At 48.5% G+C, this 13857-nt stretch overlaps 1 long non-coding RNA gene across 1 annotated transcript; it reads right to left on the bottom strand.

The window, feature by feature from the left end:
• Window positions 1–691: 691 nt before the first annotated feature.
• Window positions 692–6676, bottom strand: LOC309393555. The gene is made up of 4 exons (XR_014175609.1): window positions 6519–6676; window positions 5942–6006; window positions 4403–4604; window positions 692–859 (listed from the first exon to the last, which is right to left on the bottom strand). It is a non-coding gene; the product is annotated as an uncharacterized lncRNA (long non-coding RNA).
• Window positions 6677–13857: the final 7181 nt, after the last annotated feature.

The raw sequence follows: 13857 nt of genomic DNA, 5'->3' as shown, positions 1-13857 counted from the left end.
GGGAGACATGATAGCAGTGTTCCAATATTCAAGGGGCTGCCATAGAAAGGAGGGAGTCAAGCTATTCTCCAAAGCACCTGAAGGTAGAACAAGAAGCAACAGATGGAAACTAATCAAGGAGAGAAGCAACTTAGAAGTAAGGAGAAATTCCCTGACAGTGAGAACAATTAATCAGTGGAACAGCTTGCCACCAGGGTGTTCTATTACTGGAGGCTTTTAAAAAGTTTGAGCAGGGGGATGGACAAGAAGACCTTCACGGTCTTAATCTCGTAAATTGTGGTCACATGACTACAGGAATACAGTTCAAGTGCCGAACACCCAAAATGTGGTCATGTCAGAACTTTGGAACAGAGTCGTAAGTAGTGGATGATCTGACGTAAATTTGAATGGTCACTTAGTGACCGGTTGTAAATTGAGGACTACCTGTATATCTACAAAAGACGTTCCTTTCCCTACTTTAGAGAAAGGTTAGGAATTTGGTGGCCTTCAAGGGTTTTGTGATAACGCTTCACATCTCAAGAGGCTTCTCTTAATGAATGACGCTTAAACAAATTTCTCACACGATGCAAGAAGACTTTTATTAATTCAGAACTGGTTTTGGGTAGAGTATTTACACTTTATTCTTAAATGGTTATAAGCTTTGGATCACTCAGGGCTACTTCGGTTCTAAGCCCATGATGCCCACGAAACACCATCTCTCCGACACCTTAATGACATTGTGGTTTTCCTTGTTGCTGTTTGTTAGGCAGGTCCACCAGTTGGAGAAGGAGATCATCCAGCCCGGTCAAATTCCTTTCCAGAGACGTCCGTCCTCTCTCGCCATTCTACTCTATGCAGGAAGGATCGCGGAAGCAAACGTCTGTAAAGGGATGGGAAGGAGAAGAACCCGTTGAGTCAGTCCCAGACAGGAAGGGAAGACGTCCAAAGCTTTTCCTAGCTCTTGTTGGTGGGATTTTAGCAGCAACTCACTCTGGTGGGGTTAGGAGGGTCCACAACCCATGGAATTGCCACAAAGGGGAGGGGGCCAATCTATTTTCCAAGCATCAGGGGGCAGGACAAGAAACAATGGATGGAAACAAATCAAGGAGAGAAGCAACCAGGAATTAAGGAGAAATGCCCTAACAGTGAGGACAATTAACCAGTGGAACGGTTTGCCACTAGAAATTGTGGCTGCTCCATCACTGGAGTTTTTAAAGAAGAGATTGGACAACCATTTGTCTGGAATGATATAAGGTCTCCTGCTTGAGCAGGGGGTTGGACTAGGAGACCTCCAAAGTCCCTTCCAGCTCTATTCTGATTGATTGGAAAATACTCCCCTCTGGATTTCTGCAAATTAAAGGTTTAGGAATCGGTCAGTGTTCCTCAGCCTTGACCACTTTAAGATGTGTGGACTTCAACTCCCAGAATTCCCCAGCCACAAATCTTTAAGTGGTCAAGGCTGCGGAACACTGAAGTTGGTAAGGCTGTTTTTAATTCCTGGCCAAAGAAAACACCTCCCGTTTCTATCACAGGAAGTTTTTTTTAATTGGACTTTTATATGATTATGGGGAGCTGAGAAACCTGATCATGCAGTAGAAAAAATGCTGATACAGGTAGTCCTCATTTAGTGACTGCCATTGGTTGCAACAACCTAGTGATTAAACAAAATATATTTAATGTATGCAGAGAGAGAGTTGGGGGAGGGAGAGGGAGAGTCCGAAAGAGAAGGAGGCTGCAAAGATCACTGCATGTTGCCACCTCATTTAGATAATTTTCTCTGGTACAGCCCCATATGTCCAACTGTTTCTTTTTCCTCCCTCACAAGACAGAAAGCTGTTTAAACAAGCTCTTTTTTTCTGAGCTGCTCTCCTCCCTGGATTGTGCATCTTTAAAAAGTTCTTACTGCAAGTCAACAAGCTCAGTTTTGTCACCTTAGTTGATTAGAAGCCTCCCATCAGCTGGCAGCTGCTGCCTGAAACTGACTGGATCTTAATCAGAGTCACTCTGAAGACTTTTGTCATTCTAAAGGCCTGCCTTGCTTGGGAAATGAATTTTTAATCACCTCATCTTTGTGAACAGTCACCATCTGAGACCATTGATAAACAAGGGCTACCTTTAGAGAAGAGGATGGTTTTTAAGTTGCTGAAATTTATTTTTTTATTTATTTCTTAGATTTTTAGACCGCCCCTCTCCCAAAAAGGGACTCGGGGCGGTGTACAGTCAATATAATAAAATCAGTCATAATAATTAAATACATTTAAACTACATTTAAGATACATTTGGAGGGGGAGATAGGCTGTACTAAGAAATAAATAATTCTAATCTTAAAACATCACAATTAAAACCCCAAACCCTAAAATAAAATAAATCCCTGGGAGGTAAAACTAAGAAAGTGCCAGGCCAGCTGATTGAAACAGGTGAGTCTTTAACTTTTGCCGGAAGGAACGGAGGTCGGTGGTAGTTCGAATGTCTGGGGGGAGGTCATTCCAGAGGGTTGGGCCCATCACAGAGAAAGATCTACTCCTAGGTGTTGCCCGCTGGCATTGCCTAGCAGACGGCACCAGGAGGAGCCCCTCTCTGTGTGAGCGGATAGGTCGCAGGGACGTGTGTGGTAGGATGCGATCCTGCAGGTAACTAGGTCCTCTGCCATGGAGCGCTTTAAAGATGGTGATCAATACCTTGAAACGCACCCGAAAGGCCACAGGTAGCCAGTGCAGCTCGCGCAGGAGAGGTGTTACGTGGGAGTAACGTGTACTTCCCATAATAACCCGCGCGGCTGCGTTCTGAACTAGCTGCAGTCTCCGGATGCGTCCCAAGGGAAGCCCCATGTAGAGGGCATTGCAGTAGTCCAGGCGAGACGTCACCAGCGCATGAGTGACCGTGCGCAGGGCACTCCGGTCCAGTAGGGGGCGCAATTGGCGCACCAGGCGAACCTGGTGGAACGCCCCCCTTGCCACGGCTGCCACATGGTCCTCCATTGACAGCCGGGCATCAAGGAGGACGCCCAAATTGCGCGCCCGCTCCACAGGGGACAATTGTTCGCCCCCTATGGCCAGCGATGGAGTCAGCTGGCTGAACCGAGGTGCCGGTAACCACAGCCACTCGGTCTTGGAGGGGTTGAGTTTGAGTCTGTTGTCCCCCATCCAGACCCCGACGGCTTCCAAACACCGGGACATCACTTCGACAGCCTCGTTGGGGTGGTTTGGGGTTGAAATATACAGCTGAGTATCATCAGCGTAAAGATGGTACTCAACCCCAAAACCACGGATGATCTCACCCAGCGGCTTCACATATGCGTTGAACAGGAGAGGCGAGAGGACCGACCCCTGTGGCACCCCACAAGTGAGTGGCCTCAGGGACGATCTCTGCCCCCCTGTCAACACACATTGCTTCCGGTCGGAGAGGTAGGAGCCGAACCACCGCAAAACGGTGCCTCCGACTCCCATCCCCTCCAACCGGCGCAATAGGATACCATGGTCGATGGTATCAAAAGCCGCCGAGAGGTCTAATAGGACCAGGATAGAGGAACAACCCCTATCTCTGGCCCTCCAGAGGTCATCCACCAACGCGACCAAGGCTGTCTCAGTGCTGTGCCCGGGTCGGAAGCCGGACTGGCGTGGGTCTAGATAATCGGATTCGTCTAGGTGTCGCGGGAGCTGCTGCGCCACCACATTCTCGACAACCTTCGCCAAGAAGGGGAGGTTGGAGACTGGACGATAGTTAGCTAGCTCCATTGGGTCGAGCGCAGGCCTCTTGAGCAAGGGTCTCACCACCGCCTCTTTCAAGGCGGTTGGTAAGTATCCCTCACTCAGTGAGGCGCTCACCAGGCCCAGGAGCCAGCCTCGTGTCACCTCCCAGGCTGCCAGTACCAGCCAGGAGGGGCACGGGTCCGTTAAACAAGTGGTGGGTCGCAGCCGTCCACGCAACCTGTCCAAATCCTCGGGGGCAACAGAGTCAAACTCCTCCCAGAATGGTCTCTCAAGACTCGCTGTTGGCGGCTCGTCTGGTCCACTGACGGAGGTCCACCCGCTCCGGATCTGATCGATTTTGTCCTGAAGATATTCCCCAAACTCCTCTGCTCTACCCTGTAAGGGTGTCTCCCGCGCCCCCTGCGATAAAAGGGAGCGAGTCACCCTAAACAGGGCGGCAGGGCGGTTATCCGCGGACGCAATAAGAGCAGCACAATGTCTACGTTCAGATGCCTCAAACTTTAACTCCCAGGGCTATCAGGAATTCTGGGAATTGAAGTCTAACACATCTGGAGGGCATCTGGTTAGAGAACAGAATGCTTTAGGGCTTCAGCACTGCTCAACATTACATTTGGCTAAGGATGAGTGCAATAAGATTTTTTACATTGTGTCTGATATTTCTTTTTCTCTTCATTTCCCCTTCCCCACCTCTGATTCCCCCCTCCTATAAATACCCCAATTGCAGCAAATGCCAGGGCTTCCGCATCGCCCATTCCCACTGCAGGGCGTTCTACTACCCTCGCAGGGAGAAGGGTTATCATTCTCCTCCGGGCAATGCTGACTCATCCAAGTCCCAGTAAAACAGCCCATTCCTTTTACACAACAAATGTTGGGCCCGAAGCAGGTCCCTCTGTTCTCAGGGCCGCAGGCCATACACTAAAAGAGAAATGAAAACAAGACAGTTAACATATGGAGGTATCTCCGAAAAAAGCACTTCTTCTCTCCCCTGGTTTAGCTGACAAAGCGAGGAGAGCCTGTGGCTTAGAGGTTAATACATCTATGCAATATGTAAGTAGTGCAGGTTCGAATATGGCTAGCTGACGAGAGTTAAATAGCTTGAAATGGATCAATCCTAGTTTCCCTTTAATTCTTTGTTGGTAAATATAAATTCAACCCAAAAATAGTTTCTCGTGAAAGCGACTGCCTGCGAAGGCTCCTGGGGCTGGAAGGCAAAAGCAGAAGCAGGATGCTCCCTCCCATCTTTGCCCTGATAGACCGGCCTCACCTATCTGGAAGCATAGGTTCATGCTAAGCTGCCGTAGCTCCTTCCAACTGCTAGATCCCAAAACATTAAGGTAGACTGCTGCTGGACTTGGAGGTTCCCTAAATGGGCCACCTCAGGAGACCCATCTCCTGTGCAATTTTTCAAGACTCTTTCAAAAGCCGGGTGACCGTCAAATGCTAGGCACACTTACACCCAGGAGTAAGTCTGCTATCGAGGCACACTGCAGAGTAAGTAAAGGTAGTAAAATGAAACATTGCAGGCGATTGGGAGAACAATGCACCCTTTGAAGGTTTGGTCTAGTAGGGGTTAAGGCACCAGGCTGGAAAGCAAGAGATGGTGAGTTCAAATCCTGCCTCAGCTATGAAACCCACTGGGTGACTTTGGACCAATCATCGGGACCGGTGGTCTCCTACCTTTAAATCTTTTTTGAATCGAACTCAGTTCCCAGGGATTATCTCTTGTTGTCTTGGCAACAATGGGGAAACCATGCCGTTTCCTTCTAGGATTTAAAAAAAAACAACTTTTCCCTTGCTACATGATGGCCCTGGGATTTCCTTGTGGCCTCTCAGTCTTAACCAGGTTCAATCTTAGTCAACCCTAACCCTAACCCTTCCAGCCCTATGAGACTCTGTGCCTCCTGCTTGTCCCTCCCAACTCTGTTATTCTCAACCAAGAAGCTTCTTCAGCTCAGCTCTTTCTCCAAGAAAGTCAGTTGCAGAACTGAAGCAGCCGCTTCCTGGATGGGTTGGACTAGAAGACCTCTGAGGTCCCTTTCAACTCTATTATTCCTCTATCGCCTTTGCATTGGGGGGGGGGGGGATTGCCTTTCAGGCCAGAGGGGTGGCTCATGGACAGAGCTACCACCCTGCTGGGAGTTAAATATTTGGTGACATACAGAGATGGAAAAGGAAGAGAAGGCCGTGGAATTCTTCCTTAAGGAAGAAGACTGGAGGGGCAAATGCAAATAACCTGGGATTCTCTGACTTACCAGTCGGATTTCTGCCTGGCGCCCGGACCTCTTTCCTCGTGGGAAGCATTTGTAGTAGTAGCAGCCTGCAGAGAAGGTGAGAAAGCAGGAGAGAAACACCAAAAGGATCCTGCAAGGCATCGTAGGGAGGCTGGCAAGCGGTTGTTCGTTCCTGCTGCTGCCTTCCCTTCCCACTGTTTGTATCGGATTTCTGGCTGCATCCCCTGTGTATTTATATTCTCCACATCAACTGTTTGGAGCCCTGTAACGCTGTGTCTCCCACATTGTTACAGGTGGGGGGCTCTGCCCCCTCCCTCTACAGACCTCCCACCCGAAAGCCAGCCTCCCACCGACACAAGTCATTGAGCCATTCGGTGCCATGAGCAGAGCTAATGGGGGGACAGAGAAGGCAAGGGACCAACCAGAGAAACCGAGCGGAGCTAATGGGGGTCAGGGAAGAGAGGAGACTAGTAGCAAAGCTAATGGGGCAATGAAGGCAAGGGACCAGCTGGAGAAAACAAATGGAGCTAATGGGAGTCGGGGAAGAGAAGGGGATCGTAGCAAAGCTAATGGGGATCAGGGAAGGCAAGGGACTTACTAGCGAGGAGAAATTGTTGGCCAAATCTGGGTCTCGGCTTGTGCTCCGGCAAGCACGATTAAGCAATCTGGGACAAGCAGATCATTTCATGAGGATTTATTGGGAACGTTCCGGTTCAAAAAGATTCTGTCCTACAAAGTTGGTCCCTTGCCTTCACTGCCCCATTAGCTTTGCAACTAGTCTCCTCTCTTCCCTGACCCCCATTAGCTCCGCTCGGTTTCTCTGGTTGGTCCCTTGCGTTCTTTGTCCCCCCCTTAGCTCTGCTCATGGCACCGAATGGCTCAATGACGGGTGTCGGTGGGAGGCTGGCTTTCGGGTGAGAGGTCTGTAGAGGGAGGGGGCAGAGCCCCCCACCTGTAACAATGAGGGAGACACAGCGTTACCGGGCTCCAAACAGTTGATGCGGAGAATATAAATTAGCAGGGGATGCAGCCAGGAATCCGATGCAAACAGCGGGAAGGAAGGCAGCAGCAGGAACGAACAACCGCTTGCCAGCCTCCCTACGATGCCTTCCAGGATCCTTTTGGTGTTTCTCTCCTGCTTTCTCACCTTCTCTGCAGGCTGCTACTACTACAGATGCTTCACACGAGGAAAGAGGACCAACTAGAGAAACCGAGCGGAGCTAATGGGGGTCAGGGAAGAGAGGAGACTCGTAGCAAAGCTAATGGGGCAATGAAGGCAAGGGACCAGCCAGAGAAACCGAATGGAGCTAATAGGAATCGGGGAAAAGAGGAGACTAGTAGCAAAGCTAATGGGGATCAGGGAAGGCAAGGGACCTACTAGTGAGGAGAAATTGTTGGCCCCAATTTGGGTCTCGGCTTGTGCTCCGGCAAGCACGATTAAGCGATGTGGGACAAGCAGATCATTTCATGAGGATTTACTGGGAACGTTCCGGTTCAAAAAGATTCTGTCCTACAAAGAGGGAACCTGGAAGTCAAAAGTTACAATCTTTTCTAGTTTAACTCGTCAAAGAAAAGTACAAAGGTCACAACCTCTTAAACCAACCACCCACAAAAAAACCTAGCCCAGGTTAAAACTAACCACGTTTGGTTACTGTGTGAATGCAACTGCTTGTTCTTTGACTTAATTAGGCCTGGTTGTGTGCACAGCTTCCCTCCAGTTAAAACCCTGAGGATTGATTGTGGAATGCCACAAGAGTTAAGTGGAAAATTGGATACAAAACAGCTCCCATTAAAGGTATTGCAAGATGTGTCATATCATATATACTTTCTAGTTAATGTGTCTTCCTAGTTGATAGAAAGTGGGGAACAGTATATTGGCTTACAAGGCCACATCTAAAGCAGAGCTCCTAGTGGCATAGAGATGCTTGGAGTGAATTTTGACTTTGAGTGACTTGTAGTCAAAAGAAGGACTGGGGGTGACATGACAGCCATCTTCCAATATCTGAGGGACTGCCACGAACAAAAGGAGGGGTCCACCTATTATCCACAGCACCTAAAGGCAGGACAAAAAGCAACAGATGGAAAGTAAACAAGGAGGAAAACAACCTAGAACTAAGGAGAAATTTTCCAACAGGAAGAACAATTACTCAGTGGAACTACCTGCCACCAGAAGTTGTGCGGACTCCATTACTGGAGGTTTTTAAGAAGAGATTGGACAACTATATGTCTGAAATGGTAGATGGTTTCCTGCCTGAGCAGGAGGTTGGACTAGAATAAGGAAGGAGGGAAGATAGGCCCCGAATGTTGGTTCAAACTTTGGTTCATTATAACCAAGCAAAGACTGGTCAAGGAAAAAGATAATTGCAGACAGTTGCGGGGTGAGATCGATGGGGCATAACAATTATATTTTTAGCTATAGACATTTATATTTTTATCTGTATGTTCAGACAGACCATGAGGGGTGTATCCTGTTATCTGTCTAGGACAGGGGATAGTCCCGTGTTTGTCTCGCAGATGTTAAATGTTCCTTGACGTATTTTTATTCTCGGCTCTTTCTGTACTTTTCCATTTCTCCTTTTATCAATTTAGCAAATGTATGCCTGCATATATGCTTACGTCAAAATGACTATATAAGATTGTTGTTTGAGACTGTTCGGGGTTCAAACCCCCATATGCTATTTTAGCTGTTTGAACCTGCGCAATAAACTTTCTTGCATTGCAAAGAGCTGGTCTTTGAGTCTTCAATTTCCACAACAACAATGTCACTGAAAAAGTGACTAATGACCGTTTTTCACACTTACGACCATTGCAGCATCCCCATGGTCACATGATCAAAATTAAATGCTGTGCAATTGGTTCCTATTTATGACGGTCGCAGAGTCCGGGAGTCACGGGATCCCCTTTTGCGACCTTCTGACCAGCAAAGTCATGGGGAAGTCAGGTTCACTTAACAACTGCAGTAATTCACTTAACAACAGTGGCAAGAAAGGTTGTAAAATGGGGCAAAATTCACTTAACTGTCTTGCTTAGCAACAGAAGGTTTGGAGTCAATTGTGGTCATAAGTGGAGGACTACCTGTTGTAGGAGATCTCGTAAAATTCAGAGGAGGGGGCTTGGGGCCTGGGAAAGGGGAAAGCAAATAGAAAAGAGAGAAAGATAAACAGAAAATTTCATCTCCACTTTCTGGACTCATCACAACATTCACACAAAAGTCACACAGACCGGAATAAATGGTGGATGGGGGAAGGGTCAGCATTCACACCCAGCACCAAAGGAAATCCAGCTTTTGAAAGGGAGAAACTTACAATTTCCGTTTCTGTAAACCTCTGCAGGATTTTCAACCAGATGGTTGGTTCTGTTTACATGGACACAATTTTAATATAGGCAAATAAACCATGAAAACCCACCTTCTCTTTCCCTCCACAGAGCCCCCTCCCCTCCCTGGTTGCGTCTGCAGGGACTTTTATCATTATCACAGCCCTGTAGAGACCCCGGATTTCCTCCTCTCTGCTTCTCAGCTGAAGAAAGAAATTCTTTCTTTCTTGTGTGGAATCCAATTGAGGGGAGGCAGATTGATTAAAAACCCATCTCCTAATACTGATATTTGTAATGGCCTGAAGGTCTTTGTCTGCTTCTCATCAGCCTTGGGGGCTTCCGATTAGAGCCTTGCCATGCAGGAAGCCAATTAATTCATCAAAAGGAAAACAAAAGTGGGGGCCCTGGACACCACCACCCCATCCCTGGGCCACAGTGGGTTTTCCTGTTTCTTTGGGAAAGTTTCATTCCTCAAGCAGAGCCAGCCCCCCCTCTCCCCCCCCAAGCTGGGCAGGGTCACCCGAGCACCTCCAGGCTGCCTGCCTGCCACTTTTCCCTGTGTGGCTATCCTGGGCGGGATGGTGGTGGCCGCAGTCTCTGGAGACGGAGCCCCAATGTGGCCCTGCAGTAAAAGGGGACCCTCGATACCCGCAGGCCGGCTAGGACGAAGCTCCTCCAAGCACCCCCAACTCTTGACCACTGTGCTCTGCCCGGGCTTCTTGGAGGGGCTCCCAGGCAGCCCCCAGGGAGGGCGGAGAAGGGCCTGGAGTCTGGACAGTGGGTGGGACTGGACCTCAGAGAGGCCAAGAGGACCAGGAGTCCAGAGAAGGAAAACGAGGCAAGGAAGATAATAAAGAGAAATATTGAGGGGGAAAAAGAGAGGGGAGGGGAAGGGGGGAAGACCCACTCTTCCTTAACGGCTGTTCAACCATCTGTAAATCAAGGCAGAATAATTGGTGCTTCTGCAAGTTATGGGGTTCCCTCTTGTATGCAGTCACAGCTAAAACGACAAAGAAAAGGAGGATAATTTTATACAGACATATAAACAAAAGAGCAAAAATGCACCATTCTTTCAACGTTAACAAAAAAATCAAAAACTCCTCCCTGCAAGTATTTGCATGGAATCCATCCCAACCCCAGAGAGACCCAGGAATTCCTCCTCTTCTCATCTGGAGGAAAGAAACGGTTCAGGTGGAATCCAATTGACGGGAGACGTAGATAGAAAATCATGTTCTGTCACTTATACCTGTAATGGAATGATAGGATTTGTCTGCTTAGGATTAGCTTTGATGGCCTCAGATTGCAGCCTTGCAAGGTAAAAGAAAGACAGAATTGGAAGGGATTCTGGCTCAAGCAGGAGACCCTCTAGGGCAGGGGTCCCCAAACTCTTTAAACGGGGCCTATTCAAGGTCCCTCAGACTGTTGGGAGGGCCTCCCTCTGTCTCTCTTTCTGTACCTCTCTCTTTCTTTCTTTCTCTCTCCCTCCCTCCCTCTCCCTCTCTCTCTCTCTCCCTTTGTCTCTCTCCTCTCTCTCTCTTCCTCTCTCTCTCTCTGTCTATCTCTCTCTCCTCCTCTCTTTCTCTCTCTCTCCTCTCTCTTTCTCTATCGTCTCTTTATCTCTCTCCCTCTCTCTTTCTCTCTCTCCCCCCTCCCCCTCTATCTCTCTCTGTCTTTCTTTCTTTCTCTCTTTCTCTCTCTCTCTCTCTTCTCTCTCTGCCACTCTCTCCCCCTCTCTCTGTCTCTCTCCCTCTCTCTCTCTCTCCTCTCTTTCTCTCTCTCTCTTCTCTCTCTCTTTCTCTCTCTTCCCCTCTCTCTCTGTCTATCTCTTTCTTTCTCTCTCTCTCTCCTCTCTCTTTCTCTCTCCTCTCTCTCTCTATCGTCTCTTTATCTCCCTCTCTCTTTCTCTCTCTCTTCCCCCTCTCTCTATCGCTCGCTCTCTTTCTTTCTCTCTCTCTCTATCTTCTCTCTCCCCCTCTCCCTCTATCTTCTCCCTATGTCTTTCTCTCTCTCTCTCTTCTCTCTCTCCCTCCCCCCTCTCTATTGCTCTGTCTCTCTCTTTTTCTTTCTCTCTCTCTCCCTCTCTTTCTCTCTCCTCTCTCTCTCTCTTCTCTCTCCCTCTCTCTCTCCTCTTTCTGTCTCTCTCTCCTCTCTCTCTCTCTTTCTCTCTCTCTATCTTCTCTCTCTCTTCCTTTCTCTCTCTTCCTCTCTCTCTGTTTATCTCTTTTTCTCCCCCCTCTCTCCTCTCTCTCTATCTCTCTCGTCTCCTTATCTCTTCCACTCTCTCTATTGCTCGCTCTCTTTCTCTATCTTCTCTCTCCCCTCTCCCCCTCTATCTCTCTCTCTGTGTCTTTCTTTCTCTCTCTCTTCTCTCTCTCTCCCTCCCTTCCCCCTCTCTATTTTCTCTCTCTCTCTCTCCCTCCCTCCCTCCTACTATCTCTATCTCTCTCTTTCTCTCTCCCCCTCCCTCTCTCTCTCTCCCTCTGTCTATCTCTCTCTCTTTCTCTCTCTGTCTATATTCTGGAGGTGGGGTGGGTGGGTGAAAAAAGGGCCTGTTTTTCACCTCCCCCACCTCCAGAAGCATTCTGCAGTCCCAAAATGGGCTAAAATGGCCCTTTTTTGGCCTCCTGGGGCATCTGTGTTTCCTGTTTTTCATTTCTCCAGAAGCCCTCTGCAGGGCAACAATGTTGGCCTTACCTTCCAGTTCCAGCCCACGGGGCTCGCGAAGGTAAATCCTGCACTCAGCCGAAGGGTGGAATTCCTATTCCCCGCTCCTCTCCTGAAAGGCGTCCAGTGTCTTTGTCCATTTCCCTGGACATAGGATGACCGCTGAGTCTGGTTCTGTCCACCGCCTCAGATATTCAGCCAGACACGGAGTTCCCCACCGGTGTTTCCAAAACCATCAGGAGCCCCTATGGATCCCCCTGCGAGACCCACAGAGTGGAGAAACCTCCCCCTTGCTTTTCTCCCAGAGATTCTGATGTTTTCCCCTTCAGAACATGATCTGTCTGATCTTGGTCCTTCTCTGGAGTTGGAGGGTCTTCCTGGCCAGCCTCTCCTCTTTCTTCCCTGCGCTGATTATTGTGGTCCTTGGATTCACATCTGGGGCTGTTTCTCTTCCCACCCAGGAGGAAAAGTTTTTTAATCATCCCCTCCAATTTCACCCCCTCCCTTTCTTTCCTGTGGAGGCACCAGTGGAGGCTTCGGACCCCCTCCCATCCCTGGGACACAGCCGGTTTCTCTGTTTCTTTGGGAAACATTCCTTCCCCAATCAGAGTCTACCTGAGTCCCATCATCCACTTCCCTCCCTGCCTAGGATCAGTTCAGGCAATTCCTCCATTCAGACAAAGGAAAAAGGGAGTTTGGACAGAGTCTCTGGGTGAATCTCCGTTCTTCAGCACAGAAAGGTCACACTGATCCCTCCAAAGACAAATTCCCCTGGCTTCTTGGACACCTCCGGCCATTGCTCAGCTTAGGTTGCCGCAGGGCCAGAGTGGCTGAGAATTGGGGTGGAAGGGACCACAAACACTCCACAAACCTCCCCAGCCACAAGAGACTCTTAGACACAGACTGTGGCCTCACACAAACTCCTCAATGGTGCCTTTATGTGATGTCAGGAAGGCACATGGGATCAATCTCACAACACTCACCCAAAGGGCTGCCCCATTTGTTGTCCCCAGTGGCAGATCGAAGATTGTGAATCCCACCCCTGACACCAGTTTCTGTGAAATCAAGCACAGGAGCCAAAAAACCAACAATCAAAATTCACTGCAGTTGTTATTGATTCAGTGTCCACTGGAGGAATTTCCCTCCAGAACATAGCAGGACAGATTCCCATAGTCAAAAGGATGCACTCATATTTACACATTTCAAGAAAGGAGGAAAAAATGATAATTATCAATATGCAAATCTAATAGATAATATAACCATGAATATTCATAATTAGCACACATTAAGGTAGGTTCATGGCCACCTACTGTTACTATCCTCAAGAAAGAGATATTGTCTAAATAAAAAGAAACATATCAGCTGCATTTCCAGAATTTGGATAAAATGCATTGAGAAATAAGGGCATAAAGGTTGAAGGTGCATTAACTCTTTATTTCTACCTTATTAACACATTCTCATTCCTCCAAAAATTGGTTATCTCACAATCTTCCAGACACATTTATTTGAATAAAAATCGTTGCCCCACTCATGTATAGAGAATAGCTTGGAGTTGAAATTTTGTCTCATATTTCCACATTTCTTCTGGTCGTAAGCTGCTCCTTTGTGTTCAAGTCTGGCCTCAGAAGGATAATGTAGCACTTGGGGATGAAGATGCAGCCCAGCAGACCAGCACTGGAGGCCAAGATGGAGAAGATCTGAACAGCCACCATGTATTTCCCTTTGGTGCTCAGGTAGGTGGGCACAAAAGTCACCCAGACACTGCAGAAGACCAGCATGCTGAAGGTGATCAGCTTGGCTTCGTTGAAGGCCCCAGGCAGATTCCTGGCCAGGAAAGCCACCGTGAAGCAGATGGCAGCCAGGAAGCCCATGTAGCTGAGGGTGACGTAGAACATGACAACAGCCCCTTCGTTGCATTGCAGGATGATCTCTCCAGGCTGGGAGTGGAGGTCAGAGTC

This window comes from Natrix helvetica (genome assembly GCF_964273705.1).
Source record: "Natrix helvetica genome assembly, chromosome: 5".
Classification (NCBI taxonomy): Eukaryota; Metazoa; Chordata; class Lepidosauria; order Squamata; family Natricidae; genus Natrix; species Natrix helvetica.
This window is presented reverse-complemented; position numbering and strand designations above follow the sequence as displayed.